At 49.0% G+C, this 17,625-nt stretch overlaps 1 protein-coding gene across 7 annotated transcripts in view; it reads left to right on the top strand.

Moving 5' to 3' along the window:
- The window catches only part of LINGO3 (leucine rich repeat and Ig domain containing 3), a 41,510-nt gene that overhangs the window by 9,841 nt on the left and 14,044 nt on the right, over positions 1 to 17,625 (top strand). For 5 of the 7 annotated variants that reach the window (XM_043975671.1, XM_043975669.1, XM_043975670.1 and 2 more), the window contains one exon: positions 10,048 to 10,234. The exons of the other annotated variants lie outside the window; for them this stretch is intronic. The gene's annotated coding sequence lies outside the window, so the exon portion shown is untranslated. The remainder of the gene's footprint in view (positions 1 to 10,047; positions 10,235 to 17,625) is intronic. 7 annotated transcript variants of the gene reach the window in all.

Below are 17,625 nucleotides of genomic sequence, written 5' to 3'. Positions count from 1 at the left end.
CCTTCATAGAAGAGAGGCATGAAGGCTATAACACATCTCTTTCTTTTGTACACCCTTTGGCCCTGCCATCCTGGTCTCTCTGTTGTTTCTCATATTCTCCATGCCTGGAAATACACTCCCTCATCGCCTCCGCCTCTAGGAATCCCTAGTTTCCTTTGAATGTGGATGGGTAAAACAGCCGATCACTTGGCAATGCAACCCTTGAGGAATCCTGGCCCCTGGCAAGCCGAGGAAAACCGAAGCCCATGTTTGCTTGTCTCTGGTGGGGCCCCGGTCTCCCAGTCTGAACCCCTCGGAACCTTCTGTAATCTTCTCTCCTCCATGCTCACAGTCCTCTTCCTGCCTGACCTTGCCCTAGAACCTGCTGTCAGAAGGATCTGCCGAGTTCTCAGCCCATCATGCCTTGGGGGGTGACACCTCCCAAGGGTATTTGGATTTGAATGAGGAACTTGGAAGGATGCCAAAGAATAAGTCTAGATAGCAAAGGAGCTCAGTGGTGGCGGGCGGGGATTTCTTAGCGCCTCCTCTTCTGCCCCTTCTGCTCAGGCCAGCCCTGCAGGGAAATGGAGGCACGATCATCAGAGCCGATATTGAGACAGTCCTTCAAGGTTTGCCTAGAGTCTGCTTGGTCACCCTCCTCTGGACATTGTCCAGCTTCTCAGCTGGAAGGATGGAAGGAAGGAAGGAAGGATGGAAGGATGGAAGGAAGGAAAGAAGGGAGGGAGGAAGGAAGGAGAGAGGGAAAGAAGGAAAGGAGGGAGGGAAGCAGAGAAGGGAGAAAGGAAGGAAGAAAAACAAACATTCATTAAGTGCCTACTATGTGCCAAGCACTGCTAAGTACTTTTCAATTATTATCTTATTTGTTTCTTACAACAACCCTGGGAGGTAGGTACTATTATGATCCCCTTTCTACGGTTGAGGAGACTGAGGCAAACAGAGATTAAGTGACTTGCCCAGGCTCATGAGGGGAGAGATAGAGAAAGAGGGGAAAGGAAGGAGGGGGGGACAGGGAGGGAAGGGGAGAGGGGAGGATATGCAAAATAAATAGACAGTAGTTTGGGGAGGGAGAGGCTATCAACTCAGGGATCAGAAGGGGTTTCATGTGGAAGGTGATGCTTGAATCATAGCTCTCACTTCCAGAGCACTTTTCATTTTACAAAAAGCACTTTTTTAGGACAACCCTAAGACACAGGTCATGGCAGTGTTGTTATACCCATTTTATAAATGGGTATTTTGCCCATCGCCATGCCTCTCCTCCTTCCTCCAGCCAGTAAATGGCAGAGGCAGAACTCATACCCGGAGCCCGTGATGTCCATCCCACTGGTCTTCCTACTGTCCTAGGCTGAGACACAGGATATAATAGACCCTAGAGAGAATTCCCAAGCCAGGGCTCTTTTCTGTTCAGTATCTAATGAGAGGTGTAGATAAGAGGCATCTGGAAGAGGGAGAGGCCACTGATGGCCGGCAGAGAGCTGATGGCCCCCAGGTGCAGAATCAGACATATTCTTGGACATTGCCAGTGCAAGAATTTGTTTTGCTTTTAGAATATGCATCTGTTAGAGTGAGTTTTCTTTTTTTCTTTTAATAGGGGAGAGAGAGGGGGAAGAAAAAAATATTTGTTCATTGGGAAAAATTTATTTAAGAAAGAAGAGTAGAGATGGCATTCCAGACAAAGGAGATAAATTCAAGCAAAGGTTCTGAGGCAAAAAAAGCCCCGGTGACATGTTCTTGGGGGAGTGAGAAGACCTTGAATGAAGGGCCCATACTGGGAAGAGTAAGGGAGCAGAGGGGGACTAGACAAAGCATGGAGGGTCTGGGATGCCCAGGCTGACAAGCTGGGGCACTATGGTAGAGCGGGCAGAATGTCAGGCTTGGAGTCAGAGGACCCGAGGCCAGATCCCCAGTTTTGCTTTTTAGTAGCTGTGTGACCTTGGATAAATAATTCCTCCCTCCCTGCCTCAATTTCCTCATCTATGAAATGACGAGGGTTTCTCAGATCAAAGGCTCTTAACCTTTTGTTGTTATTGTTGTGCTGAGGACCATTTTGGCAGTCTGGTCTAGTTTTGACACTGTGTACCTCTTCTTAGAATTAAGTTTTAAAATACATAGTATTGCAAAGGAAATCTATATATTGAAATAAAGATAGATTTTTTTTTCCTGTGTGGGTTCACAGATCCCCTTAAATATATCCACAGAGCCCTTCTTGGTTTAGAGCCCATGAATTAGATCATCTCTAAGGTCCCTTCCTGTGGGCAATGGGAGACCCCTGGAGGTATGGGAGATTTTTGAGCAAGGGAGAGACATCATCCAAGGCAGGCTTTATGAAGATGGAGCAGGGATTGGTGGGGGAAAGATTAGAGATATGGATGTAGCAGTAAGGAAGCATCTGTGTCAGGCCAAAGGAAGAGGAAAGGAGGCCAGGCCCTCCTGGATTTCAATTAGCCTCCTCCTCCCTGCCTGCCCCCTTCTCTTCCTTCTCCTCCCCGATCCGATCCCCGATCCTGAGGGAAGAAAGGGGTCCCTGCTGCCTGGAGCTGTCCCAGCAAGGCCATCTGTGTTAGCAGCATTCAGCTCCCTGAGCTCCCTCTGTCCCATTGCATTAGGGAGAGGCAGGAGGATGTCGCTGTCCAGGGTCCCCTGGGGGGGTGCAGGCAGATGTGATCAGCTCGCAGAGAAGGGCTAAAATGATGACAAGGACAGCCCAAGGAGCATGAGACCACAGGCCAAGAGGGACAGAAAGAAAGGGAGAGGGGACACAATCTCCAGAGAGAGCCAGAAAGGCAAGATGCTTCTCCCAGAGACATTCTCCGCTCCCCCAGGAGGTGCAATACACATCTTCAAGTCTCTTTCATAAGTAAATGTGGTCTAAAGAAAGAGCCTTGAACTTGGATTCAGGAGACCTGGATTTTACCATTTACCAGCCTTTAGATGATCTTGGGCAAATGGCTCCATGGATCCTGATCCTCAGTTGTTGTTTTTTTATCTGTGAAATGGGTATAGTTAAGACCTGCACCATTCTACCTCAGCACTGTCTGTTGTGAGCAAAGCACCTTGTAATCTGGAAAGCATCTTCGACATGTGGGTGGTGCTTGTTTGAACAAGGACTGAAAGGACAGTCAGTGGGAGGTGGCCACTGAGCTCAGTGTCTGGCAGTGGGGACAGGCTACCCTCCGACAGACTTGGGAGTCTCCAGTTCTCCTTATTTCCAGCCAGGTAGGAGGGTGGGCAGTTCATACCCAGATACTCATGGAATGCATGCCTGGTAGAGGCCGCTAGGTGGTGCAGTAGAGAGTGCTGGGCCTAGAATCAGGAAGACCTGAGTTCAAATCCAGCCTTAGACATTTACTAGCTGTGTGTCCCTGGACAAGTCACTTCACTTCCTGTCTGCCTCAGTTTTCCTCAAGCACCCACCCCACAAAATTGTTTTGAAGATCAAATGAGATAATGCTTATAAATTGCTTAATATAGTACGTGGCATATAGTAGGTGCTTAATGAATACTCCTGTCCCCTTTGAGCTTTTCTTACCTGGCCATTCGTCAGAGCCCTTTGGGATGGAGGGAAATGGGAGCGTTGCTTGGAGCTGGGATAAAGGCTGGGCTGTCTGCTTCTTCCTCTCTTAGCTCATTCCTTCCTGGACAGAATAGGAAGGAAATTCTTCCTGCAGCTGAGAAGCCTGGATAAGCAGAGATTACTAGCCAGGCCAGGGAGCCTGGGGTTTTGGTCCAAGAAAGCTCAGAAGCCAAGCTGGGGCCGAGCTCCCCGGAGGCCCGATGCCCCGGCCTCCTGCCCGGCAGGTTATTCTCCCTGCAGCACTGACCCCTCCCTGGCTTTCTCTGCAGCTGATCATGCATAAAGATGAACTGCCAGGGCTGGGCTCTGCCCTTGAAACACACTCGTCTTCTGGCCAGTTTGGGATCAATAAAGAACCTTCCCCAGTCCCATTCCTTTCCCTCCTTGCCAGGGCATGGGCCTGCCCCTTGTCTTCCACCAATCAGTTGATAAGAGAAACTTTTCGGAGCACCTGCTGTTTCCAGAGTCCCCTGCTAGGCCCCGGAGAGGCTACCAAAAAGATGATGATGATAATAATCATGCTAATAGCTAACACTGATATTATAGTTTAAGGTTTGCAAGAGAGACCTAGAGGAGCTGGGAGGCACGATAGCTAGACCACTGTACTCGGAATCAGGATCCCGAGTTCCGTTCAAATCCCACCTCAGACACTAACTCAAGGAAATCATTTTACCTCCGCTTGCTTCAGTTTCCTCATCTGTAAAGTGGGGATAATGATAGCACCTCCCTCCCAGCATTTTATGAGGATCGAAAGAGATAATATAGGGGCAGCTAGATGGCCCAGAGCACTGGCCCTGGATTCAGGAGTGCCTGAGTTCCGATCCAGCCTCAGATACTTAACACTTACTAGCTGTGTGACCCTGGGCAAGTCACTTAACCCCAATTGCCCCGCAAAAAAAAAAACAAAAAAAACCCAGAGATAATATATATGCAAAGCTTAAAGCATTATGTGAATGCTAGCTATCATCATTGTTATGATTAGTTCACATATATCATCTCATTTATCTCTACAACAATCCTGGAAAGAAGATGTTATTATTGTTCCCATTTTACTTGGGGCAGATGGAATTTAAGCACCTCGATGACTGGCTTGAAAGGAGCTAGTTTAGAGAGAGACGAGGTGAGTCTTAAGGGAGCAGCAACGACCAGCCGTGATTCCAGAGGACTCAGGATGAAAACATCTACCTACCTCCTCCCGAGAGAGAGTGGATGATGGACTCAGGGGGCAGATTAAGCCGTTCATTTTCTTTTGGACTCAATGATGCAGGACTTGGTTTTGCCTCACTAGACGCGCTGGTAATGCGGGTTTGGTTTTTCTCTTTCTCAACAAGGGCGGGAGGGAGAGACAGTAGGTTTTTGTTGATTGAAAAGAAAATTTAAATAAAAAGCAAAATGCAAAATTAAGCACCTACTGCATGTAAGGCACCATACTCAAAACATAGTAGGTGCTTAATAAGTGTACATTGAATTGAAAGCATGTAAGGAGTGACATGATAAATGGGAGATCTGTTCTTCCTCCCTCTCCATCCCCATCACCTTGTTCCTATTTTTACCTATTTTCTACATGCTTATACAGTACCCATAGCTGGAAGGGACCTCGGAGGTCATTTAGTCCAACCTCTCATTTTAAGAATGAGGGAGAGGGGCAGCTAGATGGCACAGTGGATAGAGCACCAGTCCTGGATTCAGGAGGACCTGAGTTCAAATCCAGCCTCAGACACTTGACACTAGCTGTGTGACCCTGGGCAAGTCACTTAACCCCAATTGCCTCACCAAAAAAAGGAAAAAAAAAGAATGAGGGAACTGAGGCCTCGGGAGGTAAAATTACTTACCCAGGGTCACACCAGCAATAGATTTCAGTGCAGATTCTCACTTGCTGTCTTTACCAATTAAATGTGTGCTCTGTGAGGACAGGCAGTCTTCATATCTGTCTTAGTATTCTCCATGCCTGGCATGGTACCTGGAACCCATCAGGCCCTTGATAAATGTTGAAGTTTTCGATCCCAGGTCTTCCTTTCAAAGACAAACATGTACTCTGAGGCATTAGAGGGAATGAGGAATGTTGGCGACCGACAGGCATGTTGTGTAGACTGGGAAACCAAAGCTCAACATGAAATAATGATTCAAGAACTCAGAGTCAGGGGCAGCTAGTGGGCACAGTGGATAGAACACCAGCCAGGAGGACTTGAGTTTAAATCTATCTTCAGACACTTACTAGCTGTGTGACCCTGGGCAAGTCATTAAAAAATTTTTTTTTTTTTTGGTGAGGCAATTGGGGTTAAGTGACTTGCCCAGGGTCACACAGCTAGTAAGTGTTAAGTGTCTGAGGCCGGATTTGAACTCAGGTCCTCCTGAATCCAGGGCCGGTGCTCTATCCACTGCACCATCTAGCTGCCCCTGGGCAAGTCATTTAACCCCAATTGCCTCCAAAACAAAACAAACAAAAGAACTCACAGTCACTAAATTGCAGTCAGGACTGAGACCCTCTTCTCCACTGGGTTTGGAACCAAAAGATCTGGGTTCAAATTCTGCCTCTGTCACTAATCTGTGTGACCTTAGTCAAGTCCCTTGCTCTCTCTGGAAACTGGATTTCAGTTTCTTTCTCTGTAAAGTAGGCTAGAGGCTAGCTTTCAGCCTCAAACCCTGTGATCTTCCCATTGGGTTTTAGGCTAACACATAGCACAGAGAAAATCCAGAGACCCCTATCTGGAGTCATAACATTAATAACCCCATCTATAACAGCCCTCAAAAATGAAGCAACTATTCTGTGCCAGGCACTAGGTTGGGCATTGAAGATACAGAGGAATTCTGTGGGGTGAGACAACATTGTACATCATCATCAGCTAACATTTATGTAGTATGTGCCAGGCACTGTTATCTTATTTGATCTTCACAATGACCGTGGAGTTAGGTGCTATTATGACCCATATTTTACAGATGAGGAAATTGAGGCACACAGAGGTCAAGTAACTTGCCCAGGGTCACACTGCTATTAAATGTCAGGGGTCAGATTTGAACTCAGGTCTTCCTGACTCCTGGTCCAGTACTCTGTCAACTGTACCACCTAGCTGCCCCATAGATAAGCACAAGATAAAATGCAGAGTTGGACTCCAGCATCTTGGAGCAATCAGGAAAGGCTTTGTATAGAGCTTGGAAGGAAACTAGGGGTTCTAAGAGGCAGCGGCTAAGAGGGATGTGTTTTGAGCAAGGGAGTAAGCTGGGACAAAAGTGTGGAGGTGGGAGATGGATTGCTGTGTTTGCAGAACTCTAGGAAGCTCAGTTTGGCCAGTGTGGCAAGAGGAGAGGTATATGATGTCGGTTAATCGGTGCTTACTCTGTGCCAGGCACTGTGGTGGTACGTGCCGGTGATTCAAGTACAAACAGAAAGAAAGACAGCCCTACCCTCATGGAGCCTCCGTTCTAATCAGGGAAGGTGAAAAGCACAGGGCAAAGGGAAATAGGGTACCCCCACAGAGGCATCATAGTCAAATCTAGAAAGTGAAGCACAGCTGCTCCGGCCCCTTAGACAGAGGCTAGTTTGTGGAAGGCCTTCAATGCCAAACAGAGAAACTTCTATTTTTTTCCTAGAGTCAAGAGAGGCCGGTGGAGTTTATTGAGTAGGAGAATGATCTAGTCAGACCTGTGCTTTAGGAAGATGGCAGGAAGAGTGGAGGATGGATTAGGAAGGGGAGAGGCTAAAGGCAGGGAGGCCAATTGGGAGGCCATTGTGGTAGTCCAGGCAGCAGGTGAATAGGGCCTGGACGACAGCACTGCTGTATGAGTGGTGAGAAGAGGATGCATATGGGAGATGTGGGAATGGTGGGACCTGGCAACACCCTGGATAAGACGGGGAGAGGGAGAGTAAGGAGGATGCTGAGATGGCAGGCCCTGGTCAGTGTCGGGAAGGTGGTACCCTTAAAAGGGGGGGAAAGGAAGGAGGGAAGAGCTGAGGGTTTGGAGGGTTGTGTTTTAGACAAGTTGAGTTTGAAATGCCTGTGGGACATGGTGCTCAGGTTCAAGTAGGTCTTTCCAGAAAGCTGAGAGCATTTTCAAAGCCCCAAGCAAACAAACCCAAACCCCTTCCCTTGGGGACTCCAGAGCCCAGTGCCAGAAGGGACAGCCGGGAGGGCGACAGCTTAGTGCATTCCTCCCCAGCCCTGCTGGGTGGAGAGCGTTTCCAGGTCCTTGGGATCTGTCCCTGCCTCACTTCCCTTCTTCCAGGTCACTCTGTCCTAGAACATCCTAGCCTGTTTGTCATCATTGAGAACATGGACTGTCTGTCTCTGGCACCCCAAATCAGCCTCGCTTACGGTGGACCTTCTTCATCGTCTCCATGCCCAGCCTGGGGCCCCTTCTCCACCCTCCTTTGTCTAGGTTCTTCAGGACATGGAAATGAGAGTTCATATTTGAGCAGCAGTTTAGGATGAGAGACTCCCTGAATTTTAAAAGAATGGAGAATGTAGAACTCAGAAGGTCAGAGCTGGGAGGGCCCTTAGAACATAGGATGTCAGAGCTGGGAGGGCCCTTAACCGGAGAGATACAGAATTCAGAGGCCCCTTGAAACATACAACAGAAAATATCAAGCGAGAGGTCAGTCCTTAGAACCCAGACTGTCAAACTGGAAGGGGCCTTAAAACACAACGTAGGGGAAGCTAGATGGTGCAGTGGTTAAAGCACCGGCCCTGGATTCAGGAGGACCTGAGTTCAAATCCTGTCTCAGTCACTTGACACTTACTAGCTGTGTGACCCTGGGCAGGTCACTTAACCCCATTGCCTGCAAAACAAAACAAAGCAAACAAAAAAACCCCACAATGTAAAAGCTGGGGGTGGGGGGAGTACCTCTGATATCATCCAGATGTATCAAACTTATGGGCCTGTGTATGGCTTGTTGCTCCAAAAGAGTATAGTCTGAACCAGATGAAAATGTAATTGGGAAATGTCTAACAGATTAAAAAAAAATACAGTATAGCATAGAAAATGTGGATTTGTGGTTTTCTAAGTATGTAGTTAGCAGTACCTGTTTCTTGACACCTGGTCTAATTTGACCACTTTATTTATATATATTATTTATAAATGAGGAAATTGAGATCATTAAAATGGAATTCATTTCCCCAAGGTCACGTAGCCAAGTTAGTGCAGAACCAGGACTGGGACCCAGGTGTCCTGACTCCTAGCCCGGGGGCTCTTTTTGTGGCATCATACTTTGCCCAAGGCTAATCAGCAGTTTGTCTGGGAGCCAGAAACCTGGACATCTGGCCTTCCAGCCAAGAGCTATGGCATGGCCCCAGAACTCAGCCTCCTGCTGACCTCTCTATCCTCTCTCTCTCTCTCTCTCTCTCTCTCTCTCTCTCTCTCTCTCTCTCTCTCCCTCTCTCTCTCTCTCTCTCTCCCTCTCTCTCTCTCTCTCTCTCTCTCCCTCTCTCTCTCTCTCTCTCTCTCTCTCTCCCTCTCTCCCTCTCTCCCTCTCTCCCTCCTTCCCTCTCCTTTTCCCTGATAGCTTTCCACTCAAGTGACAAGGAAAGAGTTAAACATTTCGGGCCAGGAGGGGCATGAGGAGAATTTTTAGTTAAAAAAAATAGGCCACAGCTTCTGTGGTTCCCCTGCCAGGCACTTTGGGATCAGCTGCCCCTTGTTCCAAATTAATAATTTTAGAATGTTAGAGCTGGAAGGGACCTTAGAGATCATTAGTCGGCTCCTTCAACTGACAGATGGAGACTCTTAGACCCAGAGAGGTTATGGGACTTGCCCAAGGTCACACAAAAGTTAGTGGCAGAGACCTAACGTAAACCTTAATCTGCTTACTCCTGGTCCAGGGTCCTTCTCAATCTGGATTGCTGTTTGGGGATGAGATGCAACACTCTGCAAAACCCAGCCAGGGAGGCTTGTGGTATCTCATCTGCCATTAATTTTCTTGATAACCTACATCAAATTTTCTATCTCTGAGCCTCAGTTGCTCTATCTAAAATGAGAAAGTTGGGCAATATTATTTTAAAATTCTATAACATTCTGTGTTCTCCTTGCTAGCTCTGACATTCCATGTTCTGAGGGCCCTCCCAGTTCTGACATTCTGGGTTCTAAGGGCCCTTCCAGATTTAATATTATATATTCTAACATCTACTCTAGGTTTGACATTCTGTGGTATATGAAAAGTTCTGGAATGTTCCAGTTTGGGGGAACACCATCCCACCAGCCTCCAACAGGATGTTTTTCCCTCAGAGAGGGAAGCATCAGAGCCTGACCCTCCACCCACCTCTTCTGCACTTGGCCAGGTGGCCTACCATTAGGGGCACGCAGGGAAGGGTTGCCTGCCTCTGGGACCCTCTCCCTATCCAGGGCAGCCACCAATGAGTGATCCCCCAAACCCCTGGCACCAAAGACAAGGCTTATTCACAGGCAAGTAAGGCATCTCCCCCTCTCTCTCCCCAACTGGCCATGACTTTCCCTTCCACTGCCTGAAAATTTCCTTTTTCAAACAGGGTCATGAATAAGAAATGGGAAGGTTCCGCAGAGCCAAACTGCAGGTGCTGAGCCTCCTGGCCAGAGCAGGCATCCTTCCTCTCAGTGAACTGGACCCAGCTTTACCTCCTCCTTTGTCATTTCTCCAGTAGGAATTCTTAATACTTTCTTCGAAGTCCTAGAGTCCAGCCCCGTTTGTGACCTTGGGTAAGTAAGCCTGTTCCTCTGGGTTTCCTTATGTGTCAGATGAGGACAATAGTGTTTCTTCCTGCCTCCCCCATAGGGGTGTGGTAGGGTTGGGGGAGGGGCTAGAAAGAGCCTAGTACCTGCCTCTGAATGTGGGCTTTTCCTGACAAAATCACTTCCCTTTTCTTGGCCTCAGTTTCCCCCTCTGCAAAATGATGCATTAGACTAAATGAGCTCAAAGACTCATCATCTCCAGCTCTAGCTTAGTGATTCTGCAGTCCCCAGTGGAAAAACATTTTTGCAAATGCAAGGCATTATCAGTCAATTCATTTTTTTTTTTAAAGTGAGGTAATTGGGGTTAAGTGAGTTGTCCAGGGTCACACAGCTAGTAAGTGTTAAGTGTCTGAGGCTGGATTTGAACTCAGGTCCTCCTGACTCCAGGGCCGGTGTTCTATCCACTGCGCCACCTAGCTGCCCCCCCCCCATCAATTCATTATTGAGGATCCCCTGTGGATGTTGGCCCTGGCTCCAAGGAGGTGACTTTCCCCTTGGGGAAGTTAATTAGTAAGAATATTATGTAATCATGTCTGGAGTCTGCTGCTGGGACTTCGAGGGACTTCCCAGAAGACCCAGGCATTAGTGCTGAAAGCAGTGGGATCCTGGATTTGGCATGATTATGGGAAGGGCACATGGCTTAACTGGAGACATCCAAGGGAGCTTGGAGGGGAAGGCAGGAGCAGCAGCCAATGAGGGCATGCAGCACGCAGTAGGAGGACCCAGGTTCAAATCCCCACCTCTCTGGTAGACCTTGATCAAGTCACTTACAGAAAGGCAAGTCCTTGCCCTCACTGAGCTTATCATCAATCGCAATCACAAGAATGGGGGAGGAGTACCTGAGTTCAAATCCGGCCTCAGACACTTGACACTTACCAGCTGTGTGACCCTGGGCAAGTCACTTAACCCCCATTGCCCTGCAAAAAACAAACAAACAAACAAACAAGAATGGGGGAGACCATGTGCGAACAAATATGTACAAACAAGCTATAGTAGGGAGAAAGAGGAGATAATTAACAGAGGGAAGGCACTGGAATGAAGAAAGGTTGGGGGAGGCTTCCTGTAAAAGGTAGGATTTTAGCTAGGACTTGGATGAAGCCAGAAGGGAGAGCGCTCTAGGCATGGGAGCTTAGCCAGATCGGTCTTGATGGGCAGCTAAGGGTTAAACCAGATTTGCAGATCAGTTTGCTTTACCAGGACCCTAGAAAGGGGGGTTGGGTCCTGGGTACTGTGCACTCAGCCCAGGGGAGGGCAGCAGCTTTTGCCCGGAATTTCCCAGGGTCTCCAGGCCATCTGTTCCTGAGCAGAATTTAAAGTAATTCTAGAGCAGACTGCAGCTGGGGTGATGCAGGGCCTGACCCCAGAGTTGGGGGAGAGAGAGGATTCCCTCAGTCCAAGGCCTGGGTCTGGGCCTCCTCTCTCCCTCCCTCCCACCAAGGTCCTTGCAAGGGCAGCAGCCAGCGTGGCCCAAGGGAGCGCCAGCCAGCTAGCTATTGTTTCCTGAGCAGATGGCTAGCGGGCCCAGGGACAAAGCTTTGGGTAAGGGGACCCCTCCCCATCCCACCCAGAACTGGAGCCTAGAGGAAAAATCCAAGGGCCTCCTTGGAGTTTGGATGCTGGCTTTGTCAGGCAGAGAACAGTGCATCGATTCTGTCCTGAGTGTGGGCCTGGGCTCCTGGCATGGGGGGAGGGCACCTAGTTTGGAGGGTGGATGAACGCAGAGCAGGGTCAGCCCTGAAACTCCTCAGAGGGCCTCTGAGCCAGACTGAGGACTGGGATGTCCAGGTCCTGAAGAGAGGGAGAGTTGTTCCCTCAAGTATTCTCCTAACCCACTGCCAAGTGCCCCGACTCCTCTTTGAGTGTGGCAGGAGCCATCACCCTGGAGGGCATGGCAGCCACTGAGCCAGTCAGTCAGGGATCCTGGGGGAGCAGAAAGACAGAGTCCCCGCTGCATCCAGAGGTTGGGGGTGGCTGTGTGGGGGTGAAATGTGATGAAATGTCAGGATTCCTGCTTGACCTTCCTCCCAGGATGGTCAGGTTCAAGCCCTGTTTGCCTGGGCACTCCAGGGCAGAGGGTTATTGCCACCACTGCCCTAAACTAGAGGTTTGTTGTTGTTGTTGTTGTTGTTTTTTGTGGTGCAATGAGGGTTAAGTGACTTGCCCAAGGTCACACAGCTAATAAGTGTCAAGTGTCTGAGGCTGGATTTGAACTGAGGTCCTCCTGAATCCAGGGCTGGTGCTTTATCCACTGAACCACTTAGCTGTCCCTAGACTAGAGGTTCTTAACTTTTTTTTTATGTCCTGGACCCTTTGCCAGACCCATGTAGTCTACAGACTCCTTCCTGAAAGATGTTTTCAAATGCAAAGATAAAGAAAACCAATTATGTTGAAATAAAGGTTTTTCCATATAAGTTCATGGACCCCCAAAAACTATCCATGAACCCCCCTTTAAACTCCAGGTTAAGAATCCCTGTCCTGGAGCCTGTATGGAGAATCTCATGCTTCCCTGATGCCACCCCTTAGCCCTGGGCCTCCTATCTAACTCATCCAGGTCTAGCACAATGCCCTCTGGCTGTCTTCATGCCATGCCCCTGCCCAGGAGCCTCCCCGCCCCCTGCCTCCCACCCTGTGACTTCCCACACTGAAACAACTCTCCCTGCCCTCCCTGAGTCGTCTTCCCTTATTAAGGTGGGGACCTCAAGAGCAGGGACCGTCTCATTGCTGTCTTTAGCTCCCCAGGGCTTTACATAGTGCCTAGGCCAGAGTAAGCCTTTTAGAAAAGGTTTACATTTCGTTTCCCTCAGGGAAATGCCTCAGGAGGAAGCTTCTAGATCCATTTCCCATCCCACTACCCTTGTTTTCCTGCCACACACACGAGGTTGGGCAGCTCTGTGGCCCTTTGGCCCAAAGAAGGATTGGCATTGCTTTTTTATTGGGGGGAACCTCCCAATAAGGTTCTGTCCTTGCCCTTCTCCAACTGAGCCCAGGGCTCCGAGTGAGCAGCATCAGCTACGCTGAGTGATAGTGACGTTCCCGGCATCCCCCATGGCAGCCTCAGCCCCCATCCCACAAGTACCAGAGGTAACACACGTCAGTCCCCTAGCTTCCCTGGCTCTTAGGTCTCCCACTCCTGACTCAGGGCTGAGGCCCCATCATTCCTGCTCCCACATCTACCCCCTTCTACCAGTCCTCAGGTTGGGAGCCTAGAGCGTGGGGATGGGGGAGGTGTCTCCTCCTCAGCCCTCTTCCCCCTCCCTGGGCCCAGGAGCACAGCCCCTGGGAGTCACGACACCACAGTGGGGGGAGAGGGGAAGTGGGGGGAGGTGGCCCTGCCTCTGTCACATTGTTCTTCTAGAAGGCAGGCAGGCAAGCAGGCGCTGACTGAGCCGCTGCTGACAGGTTTCAGGTGGGAAGTCAAGTTCACAGGCAGAAGCAGGGATCAGCCAGGTGGGGGGGGAAGGAGGGAGAGAGAGAAGGAGAAAAGGAGGGAGGGAGGGAGAGAAAGGAGGGGGAAAGGAGGGAGGGGGAGAGAGAGAGAAAGAGGAGGGAAGGAGGGAGAAGAGGGGGGGAAGGGAGGGATAAAGAGGGGAAAGAAAGACAAGGGAGAGGAATGGGAAAGAGATAGGAGGGAAGGGGGGAGGGGAGGGAAGGAAAGAGAGAGGGGGGAGAGGGGAAAAGAGGAGGGAAGAGGGTATAGGGAAAGAAAGAAGGAGGGGGGAAGGGAGGGGAGAGAAAGAGGGGAGGAAAGTGGGTAGGGGAGGGAGGGAGACAGAGATGCAGGGGTGGGAAGAGGAAGGCAAACAGCCTGGCTTTGGGTGGTCAGCAGTCCTCAGCCTCCTAAGCAAAGCCCAAACCCTCTTGTGGAGGAGAGCCAGTGGGACCTAAGGAGAAGACCAGGAGGCACAAGACTCGATTTCCTCCCCTGGCTGAGCCCCTCACTAGCCCTGTCACTTTGGGTGAGTGACAGCACAGATTCTGCTGCTCCTGGGGGTTCATCTGGCCCTCATTGTCCTCATCTGCAAAATGAGGGGACTGGGAGCAGCTAGGTGGCGCAGTGGATAGAGCACTGGCCCTAGAGTCAGGAGGACCTGAGTTCAAATCTGACCTCAGACACTTAACACTTACTAGCTGTGTGACCTTAGGCAAGTCATTTAACCCCAATTGCCTCACTAAAAATAAAAAAAAAATTTTTTTTAAATGAGGGGACTGAACTACTACAGTACTATTTCAGATGCTGAATTTGGCACTCAGAGGACCTGGGTTCGAATTCCGCCTCTTATCCTGTCGGTGTCATCTTGGGCAAATCACATGACTTCCTTGTGCCTCAGTTTCTTCATCTGTAAAATATTTGATGGGGGTGGGGAGTGGGGGGTTGGACTAGGTTGCCTCTGGGGTCCCTTCCAGCTCTAGATTCGTGATCCTATGTTCCTCCCTGGGCCTCAGTTTCCTCACCTGTCAAATAAGGGGATGGGGACTAGATGTCCCTTCCGGCCCTAAATCCTAAAGGCTCCCTTGGGGCCATTTTCACTCTGACATTAGTCTCAAGGTCCCTTGTAGCTCTGAGGTTCTAGAAGTATTTCTCCAGCAGCCAGTCTAGCCCCAGTCATACGCCCTCTTCCCCTCGGGGATACCCTCTACAGAGGTAGCTGCCCGTTCCAGGATCCCTCGGAGCCAGCCCCAACTTGGCAGTGACTGTACACCTTCCCCAGCCTTTGGGCCTGTGGCCTCTCTGAAGGAAATGACCTAGAAAGAAAGTGATTGTTAGCCCCAGAGGCAAGGGGAGGGGGGGGGTCGGATTTTGTGGCTGGGGAGGAGGAAGGATTATGTCCCCATAGGAGAATTAAGCTAGGATTAAGAATAAATCTCATTTAGACTCTGTGCTTTCCATGCCCTGCCCCCCTCTGCCTTTACAGTTTCTCCCTATAACCAGTACACCAGTACAGTGGGCTGTGCTGGAAGCAGGAGATGTCTCCCTGCAAAGGCACCTGGTGTGTGACCCTTCTGGAGATGGAATCAAAGAATCAAAGAGTTTTTAGTCTAGAATAATAATAGTTTACATTTACATAAGTAAATGGCTGTTCTAAGGTACTGTTCTAAGCACTTTACAAATGTTATCCTATTTGATCCATACAACAATCTGGAAAGGGAGGGGCTGTTGTTATCCCCATTTGACAGCTGTGGAAACTGAGGCAGACAGATAAAGTGGCTTGCCCAGGGTTACCCATCTAGTTAACATCTGAGTATTTGAATGGCTAGGGGGCAGCTAGGTGGTGCAGTGGATAAGTGTTGGGCCTCCAGTCAGGAAAACTCCTTGTTCTGAGTTCAAATCCAGCCTCAGATACTTTCTAGCTTTGTGACCCTGGACAAGTCACTTCACCCTGTTTGCCTCAGTTTCCTCATCCGTAAAATGAGCTGGAGAAGGAAATGGCAAATCACTTTAGTATCTGCCAAGAAAACCCCAAATTTTGTCATAGAGAGTTAGACCCGACTGAACAACAACATTTGAAAGGCTATTATGTGAAAGAGATTAGATTTGTGCTGCTTGGCCCCATAGGGCAGGTTTTCTAGCAGCAGGCTAGGAGATACAAAGAGGTGAATTAGGATTAAATGAAGGGAAAACTTCCTAACAATTAGAACTATCCCAGAGTGAAGGGGGTGGAGGGAGGAGGAGAAGGGCCAGGGGGAAGCTCCAACGGGTAGGAGGCCCACTGGTCACTTGTCAGGTATGTTGTAGGCCTGACTTTTGTTCAGGTGTGTGTTGAATTCTGAGGTCTCCTGCAACTCTTAAGGCCTGGCATCCAAGGCCCTAGACACCCTGGTGCTACCTCTCCAGATGTTTGGGCATTCTTTTTAGTTTGGTTTTATATATTTAAAATCTCTTTCGGGGGCAGCTAGGTGGTTCAGTGGATAAAGCACCAGCCCTGGATTCAGGAGGACTTGAGTTCAAATCCAGCCTCAGACACTTGACTAGCTGTGTGACCCTGGGCAAGTCACTTAACCCTCATTGCCCTGCAAACCCTCCCCCACCCCCACCCCCCACCCCCCCAAATCTCTTACCCTGTGATGGGAAACAACATGTACTACTCTCATTTTAGCAAAAATTGCCTGACAGTATCTTGGGGAAGGAAGCATGAGGGAGGAAAGAATTGTGCCAGAAAAAAAAAAGGAAAATTTTAAAAAAGAAGAAGAATTGTGCCAGACAGTTTTTAACAATTAGAGTTTGATGAGTAAGGGGTAGATGGTATATCACAAAATCATAGAATGTCAGAGCTGGGAGGGCCCTTAGAACACAGAATTTCAGGGCTGGGAGGGCCCTTAGGACACAGAATTTCAGTGCTGGGAGAGCCCTTAGAAACCAGGATGTCAGAGCTGGGAGGGCCCTTGTCTGTGTACAAAAGACTGGGAGAGTGGGGGAGATTAAATGGGGAATCAGGGAGCCCATTCAGGAGGCTGGTGCTAGGGTCCAGTTGAAGGAGAGCAGTCTGGAAATCAGGGTAGGTGTAGACAGGCTGCAACCCGTGGACATGAGAGCTGGGATTTCCAGGGCTTGGGGTCCAGGCAGGCAGAAGGGCCAGATGTATCCATCTCAGGAGATCAGCAAGGACTTATTTATCACCTGCTATGTATGAGACACAGTTCTAGGTGCCAGGATAGAGATGCAAAGACAAAACTGCAAAATCATTCTCTTTTTCAAGGAGCTTTCCTTGTATCCTGGATGAGATAAACCTAGAAAGAATTTTAGAGGTCATCTCATCCAATGCCTTCATTTTGAGGGTGTGGTGGGGAATAAAAGCACATTTTTAAAATTCTTCATCTCCCTTCTAAGACATTTTAAAAACAAAATGCATGTTATGAATTTTTTTTGTTGATATATCATAATCATTGCTGAAAAAATCATCCCCAGTGGCTAGAGTAATGGGTCTGGAGCAGCCTCAGACTCTTACTAGCTGTGTGACCCTGGGCAAGTCACTTTATCACTGTCTGCCTTAGTTTCCTCAACTATAACATGGGGCTCATGATAGCACTTCCCTCTTGGGGTTGTTGTGAGGACTGAGATAATATTTGTGCAGGACTTAGCACAGTGTTTGGCACATAGTAGGCCCTCTTGTTTCCTTCCTTCCTTCCTTTTCTTACCACCACCATCATCTTGAACCCTCTCCCTGGTAACAAAGAAAAGCAATCAAGCAATTAATTAAATATACAATGTAATGTATACACCATTCTTCCCTAGTAGTCCCCCACTTCTCTGCCAAAAGGAGAGAGGTATGTCTCTCTGTATGTTTTCTAGGATTATTATTCAATCCCTTGTTCTTTTCTTTTTTTCTTTTTTTTTTTTCCTGGGCAACAGGGGTTAAGTG

The sequence above is a fragment of the Dromiciops gliroides genome, chromosome 1 (genome assembly GCF_019393635.1).
Source record: "Dromiciops gliroides isolate mDroGli1 chromosome 1, mDroGli1.pri, whole genome shotgun sequence".
Classification (NCBI taxonomy): Eukaryota; Metazoa; Chordata; class Mammalia; order Microbiotheria; family Microbiotheriidae; genus Dromiciops; species Dromiciops gliroides.
The sequence above is the reverse complement of the archived record's forward strand: the minus strand, read 5'-3'. Positions and strand labels throughout refer to the sequence as shown.